This window comes from Lissotriton vulgaris, chromosome 4_1 (genome assembly GCF_964263255.1).
Source record: "Lissotriton vulgaris chromosome 4_1, aLisVul1.2, whole genome shotgun sequence".
Taxonomy (NCBI): domain Eukaryota; kingdom Metazoa; phylum Chordata; class Amphibia; order Caudata; family Salamandridae; genus Lissotriton; species Lissotriton vulgaris.
Window position 1 is genome coordinate 1,207,474,627 of NC_141691.1, and position 26,872 is coordinate 1,207,501,498.

The window sequence follows — 26,872 nt, forward strand, 5'->3', positions numbered from 1 at the left end:
TGAAGTCTCAGGGACACAAAGACCTCACCTCCAGCCCCCTTGAAATCTATTCCTGAGAGTTCTGACCTGCCAGGAGGTACCTATTCCAGTTTTGAGCCTCTGGAGGTTGTTCCTGCTGTTGGGAGCTGGAACAAACCTAAGAGAAGCAAGAAAACCTGCCTCCGAGGCCGTCAGCGATGCCACTGTGATGGCACGACCTCCACTGAGGCCAGGGGCACTGCTCGTGGAGTGAAATATGCACCACCCGGCCAGCACTGCAGCTCTGACGCCCTCTGATGCCTGCCGATGCCTGAAGTTATCAGCATTTCATTACAATAATAATAACTATGGGTCTAAAAGAAACTCAGAACTCTGTGTTCAAAAATGTGTCTAGTCCACTACATGATACGCTTGGACCCATCATTCTGTGATATGGAATCCCATCAGTTACACGCTCTGGACCGCCCTGTTTCTCATCATTTGGGCAAGTCTCACCAAGTGGTATGTCGACGACGTACAATCAGTACACTCAGACGTAAGTAACTGAAAAGCAGTGCACAAAAAATAAGTGAGAGAGTGGTTAAAAAAGGATAGTGGATGCAAAAAAGGCTTTAATGAAGAGCAAACCACTTCCAAGATTAAAAAACGTGAAGTGCAAAATAACAGTAGTTTTAAACAAATATCTACTGCATGTATAGAATGGTCGACATGTTTCTGCAGTTGCAGATACTAAGTGTATCACCTGCTTCTTCAGGACCAAAGTTATATTTTGCTACTGCTTCTATAAAGTGCGTGTGTGCATAATAGAAAACAAACAAATGGTTATCAGCATTTCCCCACATCAGCGCTCGTACAGACTCCATCATCGCTGGCGCCTCCATCTGGTGATTACGGCGCCGATAACCATTGAGGGTGACTCCATGAACTTGCCGACTTCGCAACGCCTCACAGGAACCCACGCCTCACCACTGACGTAACTAACTTCCCTTGTTCGAAACGTTGCCTCCTCGCTGACACAATGCCTTGCCTCCCCATAGCAGCTAGGGAGCCGGCCTCGACCTCAGCACTGACGCCCCACCTCCACAATGCAGTGCATCATCATAGACTTTGTTATCCAAAGGTACTGTTTGTTTGGGGGTCTGTGTGGCTCCGTTCCTGATGCCACGCACCACGCGTTCGGCACCGTACTGTGGCTATATTGCTGTCACTGCGTTGTATACACAACTCAAACTAGGGGATACAACTAATGACCCCATAACCTTGTCACTCCCCACACCCCACACTTCTAAGGATAAAGTATCGGTTGCCAGAAATCACTACTACCCATAACACTAATGGGGTAGTAACCAACTCCACACTAAAACCCCAACTAACAGGGTAACAAATAGATTCACTGCTGGTCCCTTGTGAATCCCAGAATGGAGCTATAAAGTATCCAGTCCGCTTATCAGTTATTTTGTGTCTCTCCTCCCCGGGGCTAGGATGATAGCTGAGTTTGAATCTAAGAGGAGTATAGTCAGTCTGACATTTGGCATTTCGGTACTTTATGGGAGCCACCTCTCCCCCGTCACAGTACAGTGCACTGAAGCCAAGTGCTTTCCATCCGAAATGGATGATTCACATTCAGCATCTGTTTTGCCATTGTTCTGCTTCCCTGCCCTTCCCAGCCCTTCCTTCCTCAGCATTACCCACTCACTTGGACCACCGCCAGCCTCCAGTTCAGGCCTCTCTAGCCTTGCAGTGTGCAGGTATAGTCACATGGCTTCCCTTGGCTACAAGGATCACAGACTCTCCAGCATATTATCATATAAGTGAAACTCAGAGTGGAGACTCACTGAAGTGCTGCGTTGTCATCAGCGATTTGGTGACATCCTAGTAAGGGTAATTTTAGAGTTTAGTGATGGGTAGTGGTGTAGGGTGGCAAGGATAATGTTGAGGGTGGGTAACGGTATGGGTTGGTAAGGGAAATTTTAGGGTTTAGGGGTGAGTTGTGGTAAAGGGTGGGAAGGTAATTTAGGGTTTGGAGTGGACAGTGGTATAGGTTGGTATGGGTAATTCTAGTGTTTAGGAGTGAAGAGTGGTAAAGGGTGGAAGGGCAATCTTTGGATTTAGGGGCGGATGGTGCTAAAGGGTGGTGATAGGCAATTTTTATTAAAGGGTGTTTTAGGGGCTTCCCCCAAAAAAGAAAAAATACAATTTAAAACAAATAAATAAATAAAATGTGTGATAATGTCATATATACTGCCGCGAGGTGTGTTTCAGTATATCATCAATGTTAGACCTAACATCCTTGTTGTGGTCTTCCCCCAAACCTTTTGCCTTCACCCCTCCTGTTTTTTGGGGCTACTTTACCACTGCTCACTAGTACGAAAGTGCTTGTGCTCTGTTCTCCAAAGTGATAGGTTTTGATTGGGATCCGATAGAAACAAGGTGTTTACCCTCAAATTAATTGTAATGTAATATCCTCTTTAATGGTAAAGTCAGATTCTAAGTCACAATTTCATCAGAGAAGTTTCCCAAACCCTCCATGAGGAAAGCGGTTCACCTCACGACTCAATTACTCAATGCAATTTGGCTATGGGCAATGATGGAGAAATAAGACGACAACCGACTTAAATATCCACCAGCTTACTCTACAGAAGGGTGACGTTACCCTTCCGTAGAGTAAGCTGGTGGATATTTAAGTTGGTTGCCATTTCTGAATATGAAAGCCTACAAATCATTACCATATGAGGCTTCGACATCTACTTTTTCTCCCGCTCCGTGGGCCCACCAGTTCTACATAGCGGATGACTGGTCTGCTATCTACTTGAACGCAATAATTGGACAATCTTATCCGTACCTTTGGTTACTTGGAAGAAAGGGTTCATCTATTTTTCAGATACCACAACATAATCTTGAGCCTTGAAAAAGGTTGTCTTACGACGAAACACGTGTCGGCTGTCTCATTGTTGCAACGACGTGTCAACTGTGGTGAAGATCTCAGATTACCACATATGTTTTGTCATTTGTTTCTATTGTCATTAAACTGAACCCTGACTTTCATGAGTCAGTAGATAACGATTTTTTGTGATGTGCTCTGTAAATTAATGTATTATTTCATGTATACAGAGGTTTCCTCTATATGCAGATTAGCATTGTGGATGGCACGGTGCTAGACATTGAGCACGCTGGAGGACATTTTTTCGCCTTATACTTTTTGATGCAAACTGTACGGAGGTGCTGGCTGTTGTTGTGAACCACTGCCATCAATCTTTTCTTTAATATATATATATGGAACCTATCTCCACATATGTGGATTTCTTTATCCGAAATTATGTGGAAGCCCTTGACTCATATATTAAAGATACGGGTCATTTTTTGGAGAAACTCACTAAAATAGTATGGTGTGACCAGTACTGTTTTATTATCATGGATATTTGTGCCCTGTATACCAGTATTGAGCATGAACAGGGTCTAGCAGGAGTAAGCTTTTACCTGTCTAAACGTGAGATCAAATTCCATGAACATAACAATATGATCCTGAAAATGGTTGAAATGTGTCTGAAACATAATTACTTTTTGTTCAATGCAGTGGTGTATCAGCAACTCAGGGGTGTGGCGATGGGGGCATGCTTCTCCCCCAGTTTTGCATGTTTACATGTGGGATGGTGGGAGGAGCATGTCCTAAAGCCCATCCTGGAAGAACACTTCTCAAATAAGGTAGTTGCTTGGTGGCGATTTATTGATGATGTCTGTGTCATTTGGCAGGGCTCTGTAGAATCAGCACAGACTTTTATTGATAAAATTAATGTCAATAAATTGAATCTCAAATTCACTGCTAACATAAGCAAGGAAAGAGTGGAGTTCCTAGATGTAGAAATTTATATTTCTAAAGGTTTAATTAACACCAAACTACATAGGAAAGTTACGGCTGGTAACTCCATTCTACATGCCAGTAGTACCCACCCGAGACACCTTATTAAAAGCATCCCATATGGGGAATTTTTATGGATCAAGGGAATTTGCAGTAATGCTGAGGATTTGAAAACTTGCCTAGATGAAGCAGTGCTAAGATTTATAGCCAGAGGATATCAAATGGAAGATCTTAAGAAATCATTATTGAAATTAGAGACACCTACAATTTTACCCAATGAAACCCTGTTGGAAGGTAACATTGAAACCACTGATGAAAAAGCACCCATCAGATTAATTACGGCCTATAATTGTCAACATAAGAAAGTGAGACATATAATAGCTAAAAATTGGCCTATTCTCAAATCTGATATAACCCTGTAATCTGAAATTGAAGGGATGTATGTTGTTACAACGCATGCTTTTAGCACGCATGCTGTAACAACGCGGTTTTTATACCGCATTCTTTTACAACGCATAACAGAAAGGGGTGTTGGATAGTGAATATTTTAATTTACTATTCCAACACCAGTCCCCGTTGACACTAGGGAAGGTGTTGGAAAGTAAATTAAAAGTATTCCCTATCCTTGAGCGCCCCCCAGAGTCATGCGTTGTAATAGAATGCGATTTAAAAACCGCGTTGTAATAGCACTGCGTGCTAAAAGTTGCATCGTAAACGACGTTCCCCAATTGAAGTTGTCCCTAGCATTACTTATAGAAGAGATCCCTCTATGCGGGACGCTTTCGTCAAAACTATGCCAGAGGTAGCTACTAAAACTAATATAAAGAGTGACTGGCTAACCAACAGGAAAGGGTTCTACAGATGCAGCTCGTGCAGAGCCTGCAAATTTGGTATCAATACAAGGGAGGTCCAAGATGCTTTCTCTACAGAATTATACCAACTAAAAGGTCTTTTTTCATGCAAAACTGAATTTGCTGTTTATGTCCTCGAATGCACTTGCAAACTCAAATGCATAGGCAGCACAAAATTGCCTGTGGCCATTCATATCTTACAACATTTATGAGCAATTGTTAATTCGGATGCCAGTTACCCTGTGGCCCGCCATTTTAAACTTGTACATAATAATAATCTTAATGATTTAACTTATTTTGTACTAGATGCGGTGCCTAAAGAATTTAGAGGAGGAAACAGGGATAAAAAACTTAGACAGCTGGAAAGTCGATATATTATGCATTTTGATACTAAGATACCGAATGGATTAAACACAGGGGAAGATTTATATAATTTCTTATAAATGTTTTTGAGCAAACTTTTAGAGATATTATGAATCTGTTTGCTGCTATCTTGTTCTACTCAAATTTTCCGCATTATGGATGATTTTTATAACCTGATTTTATAACTGTCTTTTAAAGATTTTATACGTCTAGATGATGTTGTGCGGATATTTTTGCCTTTTTTATATTGGATTTTAACGAGTTTTACCAATGTCTTTTGGTTTTACTGGTTTTTATCTGGTGTTTCTTGGGTGAAATGTTTATGCTTTGCTATTTGCACATATATGGACAGTTATGTCATATATATTTGAGATTCGGATATAGTATGAGCTAGAGACACTGATTTAATCAGTGCCATGTTCTGATTCCCTTTTCTACATTGCACTTGTCACTATATATCTCTGATGCCTCGCTATTTACACATCTAGATATGATGACACTATATGACTGAATTAAAATATGAATTAGTGTCATATACCAATATTGAATATGATGTGAAAATGTGATGTATTTTGCTTCTTATCAGCTATCAAGGATTCGAATATTGATTAGATTTTTCTTTTTGCACTATGTAAATTTAAATCGGAATATTTAACTGTTTTCTCTTTTTATAAAGGCTCCTTATTGTTGTTAATTACCAGCTTTGGAATACATGCTAACAAATACGGATTTGGTCCATGATATATTTGTTTGTTGTGGTATGATGATTTTTGGCCCACGAATAAGAATGGATTTGTGATGCTCATGGAATATACTCTTGAGTCAATTACGGGCACTGGCCCATTATATCTGTAGCACTTTGCATCACTAATTGTATATATGTCCCACTTTTTTTGCTCTGTTTTTTTCTATTTTATGGCGTGATGGACTGATACATTTATATATACTTAACAAATTACATAGATTTATTTATAAATTGTATTTATATTCAAATAAGTACCAAAGTCTGTTTTCCATATCCTTTGTCAAAGAAGGGAGGAGCTGATGTTAATTGGAAACAGTATATATGCACTGTGGTGGTCACGACATGCCATGTGATCAAGTCCGGGCTAACCGGACGAAACGCGTCATGTCTGTTGGATGGGAAAATAAAGCACTTTAAAATTTGAATCTTGCCGTGTGGTCCGTATCCTGGTTGGTGTCCGTCTTTTCGGTGAAAACTGGGAATTGTTTGGTATATATATATATATATATATATATATATATATATATATATATATATATATATATATATATATATATATATATATATATATATATATATATATATATATATATATATATCCGGGCGGACAAGGCGCAGGGGTTACCAGGGGCACAAAGGACTGGTGGACTGCCTTACCTCCGTCCCTCTCTCTCTCCCAACAGGAGACCTGGGCATGGAATACCGAGCCGGACGAGGAAGAAGAAAAAGGACACAGTTCCTTTAACTGGTCTCTGAGATGAGACTCCGCCCCAAGGGAATCTCGCCGGTCGGAAATTGGATAGAAGCCCAGAAGCCCACCTCCAGGAGTGGAATGTCACCGACGCAGAAGAAGAGAGCTGGAGAGACGAGACTTGAACGAGGAGGAAGGAAGGACCTGATGATAGCCGAGTTGAGCTGTTAGGTGGAGGAAACGCAGCACCTGCAGGAGTAAAGCCAGGAGGCCAACGACCCCATCAATCCACGTTTCACGCTCACGAGAGAACGTGGCTAACCCAGGTATGTGAACGTATCGTGGGTTTGGTAGGGGGGCGGGCCGCTCTTAAGATGTTTCTCAGTGTCCTGGCTCAAAGCACTCGTCAACCCCCTGTACTTATCCCTCACTCCCTGTACCCTTGTGAGAGACACAACACGCCACACCTAAGCACTGTTCGTTGCTGTAAATAGAGTGCACATACCACGAGTGCCCTAGGTGTTCCCTCACTCCCGGCCCTTATTTTGGGATTTAGAGTATCGGATAGCAGCATAGTAAACCTATCCTTTGTTTCCTTTTTGTTTTGGGGCTCCCATACACTCTCCGGACTGAAGGAAGTTTGAGACCCGGCCAGCTAGCTGCAGAGCAGTACAGACTGATGGATGTTCGAGGACAAGCCAGCTAGCTGTATAGAAGTACCGGAATACTCCCGCCACCACGGACCCCTCTAGCTTTGCAGCTGATTGACTAACCAGTAGATACAAAAGAACTGTAAAGAAAATAAAACTCTATTTACCCAGAACCAGTGTGCATCCTGGTCCTTCCGAGTTGTTACAATATATGGATCTATGACATAATATCGACAGACAGAATATAGACATACAAAAATATCGAAGCAAAAATATCGACATCAAAAATATTGAAGTTCTATCTACATAAAGGTAAGTACAAAAATATCTAAAAAATATATATATAGTTGTACAAAAATACCGAAGTAAAAATATAGTTTTTGTAAATATATTAATAATAATGTAAAAATAATTTAAAAATACATATAATTTAACAAATTACAGATATAAACATTAAAACATATTTAAAAAATAATAACTAATACATATACATTTAAAATTAATTAAAAACTTTACATATAAATTAATATATATACTTATTCCACATATTGCATCAGTAGGGAAAACATTGGATAGCGTAGGGGTAAAAATTACTATTCAAACCCCAGAGGGTGCAACAGTAGAAAAAGCGTGGGATAGCGTGGGGGTAAAAATTACTATTCCCACTCCAGAGGGTGCAATAGTAGCGAAAACGCAGGACAGCGTAGGCGTTATATTAACATACTTAAAAATTACTTTTTTTTTTAAGAAAAAAAAGATGTAAATTTTATTTACAAAAATATATTACTAAATACCAAATATTTATAATTAATATTTACTAAAATAACAATAAATTACTTCCCACACTACTCCCTCTTTAACACACAACACACTACACATCCAAAAAAACACAATTAATCTAAATATCAATTAATCAATTAATAACAATTAATATTATTAAATTGATGTATTTATAAATTAACTAATTGACGAATATTAATTACCAATTAATAATTAATGACCAATTAATAATTAATTTACAAGAAATTTACAAGAATAAACAATATTTATTAATAAATTCTTTATAATTAATATAACTTAATTTTAAAAAAGAATTACCAATTAATTAATTAATAATTAATTAATAATAAAGACCAATAAATAAATGCAATCTCTTTAATTAATTTAATTTAATTATTTCACACCCTATTCCCCTATAAACACACAACCCACTACACATAAATAAATCACATTAAAAATGTAATTATCATTTAATCACTTAATAATAAGTAATTACCAATTAATTATTACTAACAATAACAAAAAATAAAAAATATTACTACATTAACTCTAATTTAATTAACTAATTAATAATAATTAATTGCCATTTAATTATTATTTTCACGATTAATTATTAATCAAAAATATTTTAAAAACATAATAATTAATTAATTATAATTAAATTACTTCCCACCCTATTCCCCTATAAACCCACAACCCGCTCTGATACTAAAACGCAAAATGTAAACAAAATTTCCAATTTCTAAACATACATTAAAAAACATGTTTAACAAACATATAAAATACGTAATAAAATACATAACACTAAACAAAACTTCGATATTAATAACATAGATACCTTAAAATCGATATTCTGTCCATCGATATTATAGCACATCGATATTCTATACCATCGAAATTAAATCATGGATATTATTGTATATCGATATTTTAATTTCGATATTTTGGCTACCTACCACAATATATATATCATCTTCTTGTAGGAACAGCTACCTCTCAATGAGTATACAATATATTTTGGCCTTTTATGGGCTGGCTTCAAAGTGCAGTTGTCGCCATACAATGATGTGAGCATCACTATAGAGGGGCTTTGTGTCAGGGGTTGACTGGTTGTGCCTGCATAAGAAGTACACCACATCTCCCATAATGCTCGGAGCTGAAGGGGGACAGAACTAGAAGACATAAGTTCTAGGCGCGGCTAGAGCAGTTGCACGTGATTTGTTCCAAAGAGTCGTCTGTTGTGGACGCTCTTCCGCGGCGAATGCTGCGGGGTTCTGCTTATATCGTATTGTGCCGACTGATTCGTGGCTGCGGAGCGGATTGCCGAACGTTGGCTCCAAGGAGTCGACTGCTGGGCTTTGGAGGTAGTTGCCGGCTGGCGCTACCATTTCAGCGTACTTGCGAACGCTTGAGACGCTGGATTGCCCCCTCAGCGTTCGCACTGGGTTTTCTTGGGTTACGGGGTTGGTGACGCTTGAGACGCCGGATTGCCCCCTCCGCGTCACCTTCACCCCGTGCTGTGCTTTATATGCGGTGATTGGATTGAAACTGCTGAAGCCCGAAAAGCGGGTAAGATCTTTATTTTCTCCAGTTGGGAAGAGGCCGGATTTCACCCTTCCCGACCGTATTGTGAGGATTAGTGACTCGAGTGAGTCCTTCTGTTGCTCTAGAGTCAGGAGACGCTGGATTGCCCCTCCTGGAACTCTCCGGTTATTCCCTCATAGAACGGGTTTTTCAAGAGGCTTTGAAGTACCTCCAGTCCTTTCCCTGAATCAGCCGGTAGGCTTTACTCCAATTCTTTTGCTTATTCTGATTTACAATTACTGTAAATGTACAGGAATTTATATAGCGCAAATCACCAACTGGTCTCTAAGCGCTTGCTTAGGGAACCCGTCCTGGTATTCCCCTGTGAGATCCGCAGTGTATCCGCAAGGTGAAAGCCAGGCATCCCGCCGCGAGGGGCCGTTGTGGAGACTAAGCAAGCTATTGCCCAGAGTCGCAGAGTGTGAACCCTTGAATCGAGTAGGCACCGGAGCTAGAATTGTCGAGTCCATGGACATTTTAGGACTCAAGACCCCGCCGAGCCGGGAATTGAACCCTGGTCCCGGGCTGACCACTGCTTCCAGGTCTGCCTCCTCTAACCAGTGAGCCACACTTCTCCACTCCACAATTACTCCTTCGGAGTACCCAAGAACTTCTAAGGGGTAAGGAGCATGATCTTCGTAGGAGAGCTGAGACATTTAATTTCCTGAGCCTTGCAGTTTGTTCTATTAATACCTCATGGTATGTATACAGGTGTGTGGTGAGGAAGCAAGAGTGTGTGGTGTATTTCACGGTATCTATACTACTATAATCAAGGAGAAACTTTCAGGCTTTGAGGTGGGTAAACTCGGGAACCACTGCGCCGATCTACACACCCGATACACCGTTAAAATTTGCAGGGTGTGTAGATGGTTATAGGCTAGATAAATGTAAAAATTAACCGGTATTTCTATACTACTATAATAAAGGAGAAACTTTCAGGCTTTGAAGCGGGTAAACTCGGGAACCACTGCGCCAATCTACACACCCGATACACCGTTGAAATCGGCAGGGTGTGTAGATGGTTATAGGCTAGATAAATGTAAAAATTAACCGGTATTTACAATATTTATATATTTTTTTTAAATTACCCCCCCCCCCTCAAAGTAGCGCCGGCCGCGCCGTGTGTGCTCACGTCAGCACGGGGAGGAGAGGCGTCCGAGGAGCGGCGGATATGGCGCGGGGGAGGAGCGGTGACGTGAGGCCAGCAGTGGTGGGGGCAGCGGAGAGACGGACATGGCGCGGGGGAGGAGCGGCGGCGGACAGGCGGTGAGGAGCAGAGCGGCGGCTCAGGTAAGGCTTGCGGACAGGCGGTGAAGAGCAGAGCGGCGGCTGAGGTAAGGAAAGCCAATGTCAGGGCAGGCGGGAACATTCCAGGCGGGGGTCGGGCCAGGCACGGAATGTAGCGGGCGATGTCGGGGCAGGCGGGAACATTCCAGGCAGGGGATGGGCCAGGCGGGAAAAAAGAAAGCAAGAGGAAAGGCAATGTCGGGCCAGGCGGGGAACGGAGCGGGCGGGGGCACGGGCTGCTGGGCAATGTCGGGGCAGGCGGGGGTAGGAGAAGCCTGAATGCTCCCGGACAAGGTCAGGACGGGCTGCTAGTAGATTATAAGGTAGTTGTTCTTCTCCATTTTAGACCACCCTTGCTTTAAAGGAGAGAAGAATCTCCAAGAGAAGGAAGGGGTCGCCTCCTAAGAGTTATAAGGTATGTACAGAAGTCCACCTATCCTGATAGAAGCAGAGAGAGAAATAGAGGTGTGTCCTAACGTATGCCTTCTTTTGTTTCAGGTCCCTATCCCCGCTGCTCCTACCCTTACCTTTTCCCTTGCCTGACTGCCTTTGTGCTTTGTATGATACAGTTAGCCAGATTGCAGGGACGTCATGAGGTGGACCCCATTTGAGCATCGTTCTGACCCCGAGGAGCGGCAGCCGTGACACTTTGGCTCTGCCCACATGTTTGCTGTCAGGAGTACATGGATTGATTGGACAGAAGTTGTGTGCTTCGACAATAAAGTGCTTGCCCTTTAAACAGCTGTGATTATTTTGTTTATTTATCCCACTGTCTAAGTTTGAAGTTTCAGGGACACACATATAACATTGTAATGGTATGAAAGTTTATTAGGTAACAAGATAATTATGGTGTTTTTCTCTGCCAGCAGTACAGTTGGAGAAGGACGGTCACTAACGTACATGGATATTTAGGTCTGGCTTGACAGTCCAACTGTCACCTGACCTTTTAAGATACACCAGTATTATTCTACAGTTCTTTGCTTCCACACACATATATATATATTCCCATGCTAATTTTGTGTAATGCTTCACAGTACCCTACACTTTTTACTCACTTTTACGGATTGTGAGTAGCAGGAATATACTTGAACGTCCGCAACATTTGCCTTAAGGAGAGCCTCCTTTCCAGTGTCTTTTAACCTTATCTTTCGGACCCTTGATTGATTATTTGAAAGCCGGCCCTTTTGGCATGGGAAGTGACATTCACATTGCGGTCTGAACCATGCGTGCCGCTACAATGCAAGCATTACCACAGTTGCCTTTACCACGCATATTACTTCACTACGCATGCCTTTACAACGTTTTCCATTGTAAAGGCGGTAAAGACATATGCATGGTAAAGGCAGTCAGCGCTCTAGATTTGGACAGAATGAGTTGGGTGGGAGGTGTTGGAGACTTAGAGGGACTTCCTGCCCAGATGAGAATGCAAGAAACAGGAAGGATCAGGATGTGGATTGGTGAGTAGTTCTCTGTTTTTAGGGCTGGGGTCAGGTACTTATCAAGTCTGGGAGCTGGGTTTTACTGCCAGATTCATCAAAGACCCGTTTTGCGAGTCTTTAATAGAGATTCATAAGGAATCGCTATTACAGACTCGCAAAACGGGATTCATGTAGGAATCGCAAAATAAAATGCGAATCCTACACATTCCTTATTTGCGATTAGCAAATTGCTAATCGCAAATAAGGAATAACTCCCCATTCATTCCTATGGGCCTAAAGCCCATAGGAATGAATGGGGAGTTATTCCTTATTTGCGATTAGCAATTTGCTAATCGCAAATCAGGATGCGATTTCAAGGGTGCTAGGGGTGTCCAAAGGACACCCTGTAGCACCCCTGATATGTAATCTACATTGGTGTTGCGCACACACATGTCCAAAGGACATGTGTGTGTGCAACATGCAACTTAGAAAAATGCATTTAAAAGCATTTTTCTAAGTTTTCGCTATTTACCACGAGGTTTGACCTCGCTGTAAATAGCGGCCCGAAATTGCGAATTCGCAATTTATAAATGGTTAATGAATTGCATTTAAGGAATCTCAAATAGAGATTCCTTAAATGTAATTCCTCGCAATTTAGCGAAATCGCATTTACCGATTTTTGCATTTGGGATGATGAATCCCAAATGCAAAAACTGCGCTCGCAAAGGGCCAGATTCTCAGAATCTGGCCCTTTGCGAGCGCAATTAAGCTTCATGAATCTGGCTGTTAGTGCCTAGGGCATGGGGGTAGTTTTTAGGGGTCAGGGTGGGGAGGCTGGGGTGGGGGTCAGTTTTAGGGCTGTGGGCTGGGAATTAGGGCTCAGGGTGGGAGGTTGGGGTCGTTTTTAGGGCTGGGTGCTGGTTTCAGGGCTCAGGGCAGGGGGCTGGGGTGTAACCTTTACCACGCATATGCCTTTACCAATCATGCCTTTACGACGATATTCATTGTAAAGGCATGCATGGTAACGACGTGGTCGTTGTAAAGACTGTGTTGTTAAGGCATGCAATGTAATCGCTTGAGTGGTTACTTCCCACAACCCTTGACATGGTCAATGCTTATTAGTTATGCGTTTGACCCCGCCCCCATTTTTTATGCATTTTGACTCCTGAGAAGCCTACCACTTGAACCACGTTTTTTTAATGGAAAAATGTTCCCACCCAACATTTCTCAACAAACTGGAAGTAAAACATAAAACGTGGGGGAAGAATATTTTTTCTATTTTTAAATATCTATAATACTTGCGTTTTAGGAGTGAGGCCGAAAATAACACAAGGTTAAGAAGGAATATGTGTAAAGCAAAATACACTGACTACTAAATTGTTCTTTGAATGCGTTTATTATCCCCATTCAAATCAAAGACCGCATATTGTACTGTATTTTGTCACTATATACAGGAGGTCCCCCTAGCTATACGTCAGAATACATTACAGTGCGCGTGAGCGCCCACTCCAATTTATATTAATTCGCAGCACAGCCTCGCATTAGGGTTCCATCGGCCGGCCTTGTCAGAGCCTTTGTTTGTTTATTTATAGCAGCTACTGGTCATCGTGGGGGTGAAGGGGATTGGTCTGACCTCTGGCCCATTCTTAGGCAGATTTTGAGCAGAAGTTCCTCTCATGTGGCACTAATTGAAATGATTGGCAGAGGGTGGGGGTCCGGGCGGGGGGTGGAGGGCCTGTGAGCTCACTCCGTCTGACTCAGGCTTATCTGCCAGGGGCTAAGCGAGGAGGGAGGGGCGCCAAAGCCTCTGCTTCATTCCAGCAGGGCTCAGGACCCGGGCCATCTGTCCGCACTGGGGCTTTCACGGCGCACGGAGGCACGACGATCGCTCCGGCCACTCTGCAGAGGAGACCGCGTCGGGAGCCGCTCGGGACTGGATGTGCCGCGCTCGAGAGCCGCTCAGCAGGTCAGTGCGTCCACCAGGCCAAGGGCTGCGCTGGGTACAGGTGGCACGGCGCCCAGGCGCGCCTCTTGCCCTGGCTGCTCAGTCTTTTCTGCCTCATTTAGAGGGGGATGCGAGGCCGCCTGAGGGACCGCTCGTGGGGTGGGGGTTTTGAGTTCTGTCCCACGCACCGTTCACCCAGGGATGCTGTATATACCACACTTCATGCTCCTAAGCTTGGCACATGACGGAAACAGGGGCAGCACAGACAGATTCCGTGTTTTGCCCAGGACCTGTCTGACAGTGCAATGAAGTGACGAATTCATAATTAGAACTCGGGTTTGCCTGGTTCCGGAACTGGAGAATTGGTGTCACATTGTCACTAGGCCATAGACAGCGCCACAAGCAAATAAATGCAGCGCAGCACCTCCCGGCAGAGGAAGTGTGGCACACTGGTTGCGTTTGGTAAGATCAGGCAGGGTTTTTGTTGTTTAAATCACGATTTGAGGCCGAAGGACCCATTTGTAGAAGAAGTATTTCGTTCTGGCTAGAATGTCTGGTCGGTCTGGCACCGAACATAGGCCTAAATAAAAGTGGCTCCCATCACTGACTCAGATAGCTAAAAATGTGGCCTATATGTGGCCTATATTTGCAAATTGATGCCGTTTTGTACTTAACAAGCAGTAACGTGTTTTTAAAGGCATGTAAGACTGCGTGAAGTTGAGCTTGCTGCAGGCATGTTTGTGTTAATATCGGGAAATTATCGGTAAAAAAACAGTCCAGCGGGGCCATACAACAACCTTTAAACAGCACAAGCTGGCCCACACACTGACCTTTGAGACCAGTCACCGGGCATTGCCTCCCTATAGGCCAGTACATCCATGCTGGCTGGCATAGTGCAGTTAGCACATACATCCCTTCCAACGAGAATTGTCTTGCATAGTTTCCCCCGTGTCTTTAGTGTATATATTGGGCCGGGGGCCTGCTGGAACAGGTACACTATGGAGCAAACCAGGAATCGCTGCTCAGCGCCGAGTTCCGTGCGTGTCTTTATTTAATGAGCCCTTGTTGCTGAGAGGCCAGTCACCGGCCGTGACGTGAACTATTATATGGCGCGAGCAGCAGAAGTATGGAGTCCGCCCCCAGAGCCCCAGCAGCCCAATGCCGCTTCTCCCACCTTTCGCGTGTCTGCTGGGCACCCTTTCGATGCATTATTGCATTGTGCTATATCTGGTCTTTCATTTTCCGTATGTCTTGAGTTCTGAAAAGATTTTGTACCATGTCGCTATAAAATAATTTGATGTTAAAATATATTAACATTCTTAAAACATTGGTGGGGTGTTGAAAAGGCAAAATAAACGGGTAAAACAAGCACCCTCGCAAGGTGATGCTTTGATTGGGCTGAGGCATGTTTGAGTGTATAGGCTTTCGGAGCACGCAGGTCTCTTGCCCTGGAAACGTTGTCTGTGTAAGTGTCCTCGCACCCACCCCAACGCACACACATTCGTTTTGATATAAAACAAAAAAAAGTACTTGCAAGACTGCATCTGATGATATTGTCTACCTCAGAACGTCGAGCTATAGGGAAATATCAGAGAAAATCCTGATTTTGGTAAGGGGAGGGATATAATATTCATACAAACCCGTAGGTGCCAGATGTACGAATCTGTGGTACATTGGGAACCCATTTATGTACTAATAGGTTCGCAAAATACAGAATCGTAGTGGGTCGCAATTAGACCTACCTCATGGATATTAATGAAGTAGGTCGCAAACTGTGACCCTCTAAGATTTTTTTCCATCACAGGGATTTTGGCCTGCTGGGGTCAACAGACCACAATGTCTATGATAGCTTTCCAATAAAGTAACCATTTTTTTTAAATAATGTAGTCAATTTTCCTTAAAGAAAATCATAAAGTGTTTAAAAAGTTTAAATACTATTTATTAAGAGTAGGTATTAAAATATTTTTGTCAACATTCACAAACGGGAAGGGTGTCCCTTTGCAACCCCTTACAATTTGTGTATTTGTTACCATTACATTGGTGTAGTTGCTAAAATAGTAATGTTTTGCAACCAGATTTTGGTTGCAAAACTGTAATTCTTCCGAAACGGTATTTAAAAGGCCAGCTTATCATCTTAAACACGCTCCTTCCAAATACCGATTCAGTATTTAGTTGCAAACCCAACTTGCAATTTGGTAACATATCAACTAATAGCAGTTTGTGTTTTTTACAGACCACAAGTACTTTTGTGGTCGCAAATGGTCCGATTTTGCTAATTATACCTTTCGTCTTTTGTGAACACAAAATGCATTCATACATCTGGCTCCAAGTGATTTGCTGTTGTATCAAAATGGAGCTCCCCTCTCTCACCCTTCAGAACTAGAATATTTCTTGAGTTTATCTTCAGATCTGCCTCTAATAACTATTGTTTTTTGTCTAACCTGGTGGGGAAATTGTGTTATAAAATTAAATCTTTTTGTCCCCATTAGAAAATGTGGGGTATATCCCCTTATACCAAATAGTTTTGGCTATGCACACTCTATGGCATATGGGGCTAATATTAAATGGATTTGTAGGGCTGTTTTTTGCTCCCAGAACAGGTTGACTTCCAGTCACAATGCAATCTACTAAGTGCAACATGATCTGTGAACATCAGGGGACAACAGATGTAACATTAAGGATGCAAGGAAACGAAAATTGACGCTACTTCTCAATAAATAGTGTTGAGTTTCGTGATATGGATTAAGGCAGTTTTTACCCCGTGTTTAACGTTTTATTTTCTACTTATTTTTCTCCCTCTTTTGGCAGTGGTATTGGAGTTAATTATTTGTTTTTTTATCATGATATAATGTGAATATGAATATAAACATATTTGTCAAAGCTGTTTTTATTAAAAATAGATGGAAGCTCTGGACATATTATTCATGTTGGCAATGTTATCTGGCTTATTGAAAATTATAGTAAATAACTTATAATTTTCATGAACATAAATAAATATATTCTTACTATAAACAGCAAGAAGTGTTGCAGAATGTATTTTAAAGGCTCAAGTTTATCATTAATCTGCAATATGGAATTCAGTAATTTCAGACTTGTCATATGTAAGGGTTAAATGGGGACGTAAGAAGGGCAAAGGAAGTGAGAAACCATTGAAAGAAAGTTAACACCAAGGCCAGCTTTACTAATTTTTCATGCAAGGCAGCAAGCCAATTTGTGCTGCATTCTAGAAAGTGGAAGTAACAAGGAGAAATAAGGATATTAATTCTGTTACACCTCTCTTGGGTAGGCGCACCGTTTTGGTGTAAACCTAAGTTTACTGCCTATAGTAAATCTGGTTTTCAGACAAAATGCGTGACACAAGGAGAACACAAGTGCATTATAAATCTCAGCACAAATGTGGGTGGTGTAGATGACATATGGCATTGGTTTTGTAGGCATTTCCAGTTGGTAAAACATTATTGGATTTTTTTGGTATATTACACAGAATAAAGTACCTCAACGTTGATGTAAGAGAGTGTTTAAGCATTCACGCCCCCAGTCTGGGGGGCTCAGATTGTACATTCATTTGACTCTTCATGATCTTTCTGTACCTATGAGTTGCATAACTAACGTATTTTATTCAGCAAAGTAATAGAAAATATTTGATGCTCGAAGTAGTGTTTGGTGCCACCTGCTAATCTTCTTTGCATAAAAGAGTATTCATCCCAGAACAATCAATTAAGCTTAGTGAGGTTATTAAGAGCTTATGTATGAGGTGTAGAAATTTGAAAGAAAGATTTGTATTTTGTCTTGAGTCATTGTGTGTGTTTGTGTGTGTGTGTCTGTGTGTATTTGCACAGGTATGTTGGGGGTTGTGTGTGCACGTGTATGTGTGTGGGTGTGTGAGGTGTTACTGTATGGATGCCTCTGATTACAGCCAGCAGGATTTCATGTGCTTGTAATGGAAATGCTTTTTATTATTTTTTATGTTTTCTGCTTTCTAGCATATTTGATGCAGTTGGATCCTGGTGTCAATCAGGTTTGCGAGGTAGTTATGTCATGGTAGAATCCTTATCCCACAAATGGGTTTCACTCTTTTAGCACATCAAGCAATAACTGCTCCCTGAGTTTGTCATCAAAGCAGATCGAGGTCTCTGCCCTTCTATTCCTTAATATGGGATTTGAAAGATGCGTGAGATGTGGTTGCTCTCTTGTCATCTGAAGTTGGTCCTCAATGGGTTCTTCAGCTCAGAAAGAACCTGCAGGCCAGTGAAAGGCATCTTTCACTTGGGATGTTCCAAATGGGATCCCAGAGAGCGACAGTTCTAGGGATCACAATGCTTACCTATTGCTAAAGAACAAGAAGGTCACGTCAAAAAGGAGTAGTGTGCACAAAAATCAGGACTTTTCTAGCTGATTTCGGATCTTGATCGATTGTGTGGCCAATGGAGGAGAGTGTGGAGAAAGTTGAGAAGCAGTTACTGGTAGCAAACAAACAAAATATCAAGAGGGGGTAGTGAAGGTTTATCGACCGCTCCTCTATTTGGCAAGTGCTAATATCTGTGTAAAGAGATTCTCGAATACTTGTTTATAGTGTGGTGCTACATGGTACTAATGCATCATACTACCAAAAATGCACATAACAGATTGGTTAAACTCTTCCGTGCTTAACTGAGAAAGTCATGTACCAAAGCACTCATTCAGCAGCCTACTTATGGTGTTTCCATCCTGTATGTATGGCGATCATAATTAAAAAAAAATCAAGAGCCAAATGTTTCAATGCTGCTTGCATTGAATCCAAAAAATAGCTGACATGTGTTTCGTCACACAAGTGACTTCTTCAAGGCTAACAGTTCGTCAAGTAGTCCTGATCCTATAGGGCAACGACTGTAATTCAAAATGTATGATAAAATAAAAATCACCGTAAGGTTGTATATCTAAGCTTCATAAATGTGTCTAAATGTCCTAAAAGTTATATCCTTAGTATCGGGAATCAAGTTCCAGATGGTCAAAACGACCACTGAGAGCCTTATCAATAGTGAGTAATGTCCAATATAGCGTTCTGCTCTCTCCACTGAGAATCTTCTGTAGCCCAAAACAGAAATCCTGAAAAGTCTATCGATCAACAAGAACAGTGTCCCTGGGAAAGTACAAGTTCATCATCCCATAGTCAATTTGTATCAACTTAAAACCTGAGGAGAGCCATGATAAGCCCCCCTGTACTGTGTCCTGCAAAAGTCTTAGGATACCGGAAGTCTCAGAAACAGTTTCCAGACACGGCACATCATACATACAATATTGCAATATGGCTCACTGAACTCACAAGCAAACAATATGTGGACTCAATAGCATTCGCTGAACCAACAACTGAACATAATGTAGATATCACAAAATGATCAATTGAATCTACCATCAAACATGATGTCGACACCACATGTCACTAAAATCACAATCCTTTATAGCATGCAACCAAAGAACATCTCAAGAGGGCTCCCAGCCACACTGTTCTCTTCTGCACTTGGTGACATTAATGCAATTGACTATTTTTTTTAATTTTTCCACTAATTAGCATTTTATCAGCCCATCTTTTGACAAAATGAGTTGAAACTCAGATACAAACTAGGGAGTGTGAAAATCATGAAATTTGATTTTGCATAACTATGCAAAATTTCAAAAAGATTATGCAAAATTACACATCATTTCGGTCAAAGCAAAACTGGCCTTTGTGTTAGCTGCACGGATGCATTTCATGTTATAAATACCACAATACTAACACAAGCGCCGCAGTAAGTAGCGTCTCACATTCTGGTCATTCATGTTGTTCCTGTGTGCTCCTGCTAAGTTTTTGCCACAAACGATGTACAATCATGTGGCGTAAAAGCACAATTTCAGGAATTTCTTGTAACAAAGATAATGCACAACTACAGAATACGTGACATTACATTGCATAAGAGAAATCTAATTCCAGTCTAATACAAACATTCAAGGTGTGTATATATCTGTTTGATGACGTATGAACACTGGACTGAAAACTATGTAGTCAGAATGTTTGCCATATTATTTTGGCAGGCCGATATTTATATTATTATAATATATTTTGATAGCAAACCCTCAGAAAAATTCTGTATGGGACAACACATGGTCATACCATCACCTTTTCCACAAATCACTTAATTCCTTGGTGACTTGCTTTTTCATGCTCCTTACAGACATAAAGAATAAAAGCGGTATTTGTACTGTGAAATTAAATGCACTAAAAACCAATTAGTAATTTGCACACACAAAATTTGAATCAGTTTAATGTCACTCAGATTTAAAGCATGTTGTGGGGCATATTGTGTAGAAACTAGGAGAGAATATATGTTCCTGGCAATGACTTGAAGCATAGAAAAAATAAACATGTTGCAATAATTATCTCCTTTCTGCTTATCACTTTGTCTTTTTTGAACAACGTATCAGAAGAAAGAACAGCTATTTGCCATTTTCCTTGTTCAAACTGCAGCTGGAGTTGTGCCCCAAGACCTTTCTTTCACATTGGCACCTTGCACTGGCAGTAGGCATTGTGACATCAGAACTAAAATATTACAGTTGAGCAGCTATTTAATATATTTAAAACAAGTGACTAGAGACGTTACAACTCAACTGTAATAAAGAAATTAGAGATTAACTTTTGAAGCACGGTTTGCAGACCCTCACGTATTATGTTTGGGACAAAGTTTCCCCACCAAGTAGTTGTGTGACCATATAGAGGAAAGAGGCTGAAGGACTAGTTCCTTTTTTAAGGTCATGGAACTCTGAGGTGACGTTCAATATTCTTTTAACATATGCAGAGGGTATGTTATTCCTTATAATACATGGTTACATCTTCACTCATCCCACAAACCACCTGGTGTCTTTTACTTTCTTATGAAAGAGAACATGGTCTCAGACATGAAGAATAAAAGCAGACTGCAAAATGAAACATGGGATTGGTATTGACCCTATAGATACATTTTAGGGATGGAACCCCTGTAGTGGGGAGATATGGGATAGGGAGATTAATAAGTATGTGTTCATCAAAGCTTGGTGGCGGGTAGTTGTGTAGTGTTGGGGAGCGTAGAGCAGGATGAACTATTTTATGTTTATTCATCTGTTAATTTTGGTATGTAAGTATTATGCATCGTTAAAATAAAGGAATGTGTTCTAAAAAAAAAGAATAAAAACAGATTTTGTAGAGTGAAATTAAACATGCCAACAAAGATAGTATTTTGTTGTAAAAAAGTACCAGAATTATCTTACAGTTAGTCAAATTTAAAAAATGCTCCAGCACAGAATGTGAAAGAACATGCATAGATATGCTACCTTTACTATAATTGCCCGTAGTATGTGTTTGGGAAGGAAGTGTCCCCTGCATGCTGAATAGGTGTAAACCCTGTCCTGAGTGCCTCACTGCTTGAGAAGCTTGTACCCTGGACTTTCATTTTGGCACTGGTGTCACACGTTTCTAGCAAAAGATCAGATGCCTAGGATTGTCTGTCCCTGGAAATTAGAGGTCCAGAACCTGTGCTGTGACTAAGAGGGGTGAACCAAGCGTACCTTCGTTGTGGGCATTGGACTAATGTTGCTGCCCTGAGTGTACCCCATAAAGTGGTGGCAGCAACTTACTGTGTTTTATTAACCTTTAGTGTGACCAGACTTTTTCCTCTGTGTCAATGAGAAGAAAGCTAGCAGCTGGCGCCTCTCATCTAAAGTTCCACTATTATGTAAAAACCAGAACTTTGCAGTAACATTCCACAAGCATGTCAAGTGAGTGTGTAGCGCATGTATGGTAGTAGGACTCTGTGTGATGTGTTCTTTTTGTGAGTTGGTGTACTGAGGCCAGTGTGGCCCATTTTGGATGCTCCTGGTTTAACATGGTAGAAGATGGAGGTTGAGTACAGGTTCCTCCAGAGATAAGGAGTACATTGCCTGCATTCCTTTAGCTAGATAATGGATACCCACACACTAAAGTGAGGGAAGTAGGAGACAGGGTGCCACTTAGAAATTCAAAGAGGACCTTGTTAGCAAAGGGCTGGTGGTTATTCCTGAGCTCTGGTAGATGTAAGGGTACAGAGTGCTACTGTTGTTGTTCAAGGTGAAGAAGTTTCTAGGGAGGTTATGCCCTTTTGTGTGTCCATAAATACTGATTCAAAAAGAATATTAACAGCCAGGTGTTGAGATCTCACACTTCATTGTGCACATGGTTTAGGTGCTTCTGCTTGGAGCTATCCCATTGCCATTTTCTGTGAAATGTTATCCCCTTGCATAAAGACTGCCCAAGGAGCAGTCAGAAAATGATACTAGAATGAGAACCTCTACAAACCAGTCCAGAAATCCAGGCAGTGGATCCATGAATTGTTTGGAAAATATTGATAAAGGGGAAATCCAGACTACTCTACTTTGTTCTAGTTCCAAGATCTTCATGCCCAAGGAAAGGAGTGCTCAACAGAGTACTCAAAGGAATTCTGTGGAACCAGAGCTGGTGTCTGCTTGACAGCCATTCTCCAGAGGTGAGGGGGCATCACCTGAAGGCAGATCAACTTAGTGAAGAAGGTGAAGGTATGCTTAACACAAAAGAGGGAAGGGGGTCAAAGGGAAGTTTAAAGACCGGCAAGGATTAAATCCCCAAATAATTACTGACAAACAACAAAGAAATCCTTGGGCCTGGAATACCAAGACAAACAGGGAAGAGACACTAGTTATTATCTCAAGGAGCTTGTGGGGGAATCCCTTTTCGGATGAAATCCCTCACCAGTAGCGGTCGATGGTAGGAGTGATGCCAGGAGGTGACATGGAGCGGTGGAGAGGCACGGTGGGGGGGGGGGGGGGGGGGGGGCGGTAGTAAACTACGGAATACGGCCAAATACAGGTAAGTAAACAAAAATAAATAAAACGAATTTCATTGCGCGCACAGTATCGCATTTGGCGATGCAGTGTGTGCAACAAAATTAATTTTATTTATTTTTATGTTTACTTACTTGTATTTAGCCGTATTCCGTAGTTTACTACCCCCCACCCTGCCCCTCCCCCCATGTCACCGCCCAGAAGCCATCCCACGACCGCTACTGTCCCTCACCCTCCATAGGTGGCATGCTTCATCATTTGGGATTCTCCTCTTGGTGGTAAAGCCTAGTCCCGCCTACCCACACAGTTTGTGTTTTTGTTGCGCTCTCGACCCAACCAGTTATCTTTCTTCTCATCTGCAGGATTTAGTATATTCTAACAGAGTAGGAAGAAAACATCCCTGAGCTCCTTCCTCTCAGAGAGGGAGTCACAGCCCTTGGCAGGACAAGGCATTCCCTCCAAGAGGAGAATCCCAGATGATGAAGCATGCCACCTATGGTGGGTGAGGGATTTCATCCGAAAAGGGATTCCCCCACAAGCTTCTTGAGATAATCTCTAGTGTCTCTTCCCTGTTTGTCTTGGCATTCCAGACCCAATGAAGCTGAAGGTATGCCTTGCTCCTTGAAGCCTACTGCCTATTCAGAGAAAGAAGGAGGTTCCCTAGCTTTGCAGGAGGAAAGACTTTCCAGGAGCAGAAGCCAGCTTTCTTCCCAGTATGAGAAGCACCCAGAAGTCACTGACTGCCATTGGGAGCTAAGCTGCAGCTAACCCGTGTCATCAAGGGTCTCCTTGTCGCCCACCATATTCCCTGCAGTAGACCGCTTACAAAAGTCAAGCCAAGAACTCCTCCCTTTCTGCCTGGCACTCCTGTTGCACCTGAAGTCAGAGAGGCCATTGAGAGCAGCCGACTAAGGAGCACCCACCATAACCATCTTACACTCTTGGCCTCTCTTGTAAAGTGCTCTGATTTCCTTCGGGATCTAGTTCGCGCGATATAAAACTTTATAAATAAATATATAAATCGATGTGTGAGCAAGTGAGCAGAAAATGGGGCCTCACATGAGAGATTAAAGGAAATGAGTAAACCATTTTCAGCAATCCGAACATTGACAGTTGCCTGAATGGTCCCTTTACATTAGGTACAACTCTTGACCAGAACTGCAAACTGCTCCGAGTAAGTGGAGACGTAGGGCCAGATTTACTAAGACCTTGCGTTTCCCTTGCATCACGGAAGCCGGCGCAAGGGGATATAAGGGCTTAAGTGAGATTTACTAAGCCATGCAATTCCACCTTGCATGGGTCTGCATGGCAAGGTAAATCCATAGGAATTTAAGGCAGCAGAAATTGCTGCCTTGCATTACTCTGTGTTGGGAAAGTGCTCCAGAGGGTGGATTGTGGGCGTTCCCAGACATCCACCCATCGATTCTGATGCAATCATAAATATACTAAGGTCAGTAAATCTGGGATTGTGTCTAAATGGTATGGTTTCCCAACCGAATTTTTATATTTATCCTCGTTATTTCCTCTATCTATGTGTGCTTCATTCTGCGGCACACATAGAAAGAGGATAATGCCTCTTTGGATTGTTTGTGTGCAGGAAGGTTTCCTTTCCTGCACAAAAACAATCCTTCATGCAATACAGGGACCCTTGCACCGTGGCACAAGGGTGCTAGGCAGCACTTCATGCACCAGCACTTGAAGAGAGCAGGAATGCATCATATCTTATTAGATATGGGGCATTTATGTACTCTCTCTGTCTCACAGTGCAGCACAGTAATTTGTTTTGCTGTGTTACCTGACAATTTCATAAATTTGGTTCTTAGTGAACTGCACCTGTGCCTGGTCTGTGCATATGATAAAACTGAAAGTGCTAAAGACACTATAGAAAGTGCCGTAGTGGGTGAGGTGAGTAATTTCACTGGGCGTTGCAGTTGCAATTTCAACCTTACACCTTGGCACTAATTGCATTGTTTCATATTACATTTTGGAGTGGAAATAAAATACTTTCTTTTTATTAAAACGTGCACTGGGTTAGCAAAATTATTGTTTGCTGGTTGGCTTTTGGTTTCTGAGATCTTTCCCCACAGACTACCTCCCTGAGAAGACTTTCACTGCTTTACCTCGCTACCCTGAAGGTTATGTGTGAAATTGTGTTTTTGGCCCAGTTTACATGGGCAAAATATGATGGAGCCCAGGACAACACTGCAAATAATCTCGACCATCATTATTTGTGCAAATAAATAGCATTTTGCAGTAAATACTCCTGTTGATCGCTGTTTATTTTAGAAAAAATACCAAGTATAAAAAGCCAGTTCTCTTTTTGGTTGTTTAAATTACAGCTGTAATGATATGTTCTGTCGGGCTCCCTGGCTACTGGCTCGCTCTAGCAGCAGGCGTTATGATGTCACAGCTTGTGGCAAATTGATTCTGATTATTTAGTCCATTAGGATGTTTCTCAATTGACTACACAGTTTTTGGACTGTTACTGTGAGTCTCACTGCCTAAGTCTCATTCACAGTAAATTCATGGTAATTAGAATGAGTGTGTTAACTGACTGTGTCCACCTGTTGTGTAACTAGGGAAGAGGAACCAAAGACGATCTAGGATGGTTCGCACGTGTGCAGGCTGCACATGTGAGATTTCCGATGAGTGCAGCTGGTGTTTGCGTACTGGTAGCCTGTCATGTAAAAGACTCTGCAAGGATTGTTGCTGACCAGGGGTAGGCATTATAATAATATGAGTGGTATTATACATTGTAGGCAAAGTCTGCCATAAAGTACAGTTTCTGTCTACTTAGGCCTACACGGTTCAGGAAGGTGCCATATTCGGGTAAAACATGCACACCAAGTTTGAATTTGCAGCCCCCAAAAACCCACATCCACATGATATGGGACTTCAATATTTCTCAGGTTCAGCTCATAATCAAATTCCAGGCAAATTACTACGCTCCCCAGCAGCGGGTCAAAGGCCACACCATACAAAAGGGCATTCAACAGTGATTGACCCAGTTTCTTGGAGAGGAAAGGGGTGGGGAGGAAATCTGCATTGTATAATTCGCTTGTCACAGTGTTCCTGGGACAGCCCAGACCCACTGAAACAAACATGAGAGCCCAGACCTCTGGAGCCAACACAGGAGGGATTTGCCTTAGTAGTTTGGTGAGAAGGGATCAGGCGGTTGTGCCAGTTAGGGGCGGAACTGAAGCTCTCAGACTCTCTCTTACCAAATACAACTTGAAGTCTCCATCATGAGGTTTGCGAGTGGGGTGGTGGGATGATGTGGCGTCATAGGATTGGCAAGTGATGCCTGGACCCTAAAGTTTTCCACCCCCACTTAAAAACTCTATGCATGAAGAAGAGACAGATGAGAAGACTTTGTACCAGGGAACAATGGCGGCAAAAGGATACCAAGCTTCAAGGATGGCATATGGAACTTTGACTCCAACAGACCTCCAGTACTACGATGGGTCTCTCCAGGGCGATGGCACCCTTATGTCCTCAGAGGAACAGTTGGGGGAATGGACCTGCTGGGGACCTGGATAGGTCCCCTGGGACTTCAAAGGACTGTCCCTGAACTGCACTGCTCTCCCCCCACACCGGGTGACCTTCAAGAGGCCGAGGAGGCTCTGGGGTCTGGGAAGTGCAGTAAGGAGGGTGTTTTGCCAATTGGTCATAGAAGTGCTGCAAAGATTCTCCCAAAGCAGGAGAATGCCACGAAGAACCCAGAATAGGACAGGTCTGGTGCAGGGAGGAGTAAAAACCCAGCTCCACGTGCAAAACACACCTTGGAGAGGCCAGGAGGTTGAAGAAAATGTTCCAAGTGGCTAGGGCTGGCCACCATGAGCAAAACAAGTGAAAGATGAGCTAGGCTATTTAAAGTTTCAG

The 26,872-nt window shown here is 42.1% G+C and overlaps 1 protein-coding gene across 2 annotated transcripts in view; it reads left to right on the forward strand.

The window, feature by feature from the left end:
* Positions 1 to 26,872, forward strand: part of LOC147723043 (poly(rC)-binding protein 3-like) — a 2,582,273-nt gene that overhangs the window by 2,254,445 nt on the left and 300,956 nt on the right. The window contains exon 1 of one of the 2 annotated variants that reach the window (XM_086965417.1): positions 14,039 to 14,170. The exons of the other annotated variant lie outside the window; for it this stretch is intronic. The gene's annotated coding sequence lies outside the window, so the exon portion shown is untranslated. Of the gene's footprint in view, positions 1 to 14,038; positions 14,171 to 26,872 lie in introns of those variants that run through there. 2 annotated transcript variants of the gene reach the window in all.